The sequence below is a fragment of the Gavialis gangeticus genome, unplaced genomic scaffold, assembly GCF_001723915.1.
Source record: "Gavialis gangeticus isolate Ggan-Ray unplaced genomic scaffold, GavGan_comp1, whole genome shotgun sequence".
NCBI lineage: Eukaryota > Metazoa > Chordata > Crocodylia > Gavialidae > Gavialis > Gavialis gangeticus.
The window spans coordinates 64,207,134-64,208,141 of NW_017728994.1; positions in this window are offsets into that span (position 1 = coordinate 64,207,134).

The window sequence follows — 1,008 nt, forward strand, 5'->3', positions numbered from 1 at the left end:
CCTCACCACCGCTCCAGGTCCGGCCGTGCTCCACCCCCCCCACCACTCGGGGTCTGACTTCCCCCTCCACTCCCCCTCCCCACCACTCCGGGTCTGGCCCTGCTTCACCCCCTGCTCCACATCTGCCTGGCCTGCTTCTGCCTCCCTGCCAGCTGTTCTGGGGGGTGTCAGGGCTGGGCGGCAGGGGGGTGCCACCACCAGTCCCCCCCTCCACCCTCAGACAGGGAGGCGGGGGGAAGCCCCTTTGCTCAGGCTGCCAGGGTGTGTTTGCCAGAACCACAAACTTCCCTACCAACTTGGGTACACACAACCTGGGCTGTGAAGCCAATCACTGCCTGCCCTCTCCACAACACATGCACAGTTGTCCAAAAACATTACAGACAGACACACAGGTAGACTAAGCCTTTTATTGTATGTGTATATGTACACAGGGGGAGGGGAGTTCAGGAAGAGTGGTTGCTCCTTAAAGGAGCAATCCTTAATGCACAAGCTAATGCTATTCCATCTTGGAGGAAAGGCAGCAAGAGGGCACAGCAGCCCCCCAGGCTCTCCAGGGATCTAGCAGACCTCCTGAGGCTAAAAAGAAAGGCCTACAAAGGATGGAGGTTGGGATTCACCTCCAAGGAGGAATATTCTGCACTGGTCCAGTCCTGCAGGGAGCAAACCAGGAAAGCCAAGGCTGAAACTGAACTCCAACTAGCTTCAAGCATCAAGGACAATAAAAAGTCCTTTTTCAGATATGTGGGGAGCCAGAGGAAAAGCAAGGGCAACATTGGACCCCTGCTAAACCAGATGGGGCAACTGACAACTGACGCCCAGGAAAAAGCCAACCTATTAAATAGGTAGTTTGCGTCGGTCTTTCATCAGTCCATGGGATGCCCGCTATGGGACAGGGAGGTCCGGTTAAGAGAGATCTCCTGCCCTCCATTAATGCCAACCTCTTGAAGGAACACCTTGAGAGGCTGGATACCTTCAAGTCAGCCAGCCCTGACAATCTACACCCAAGGG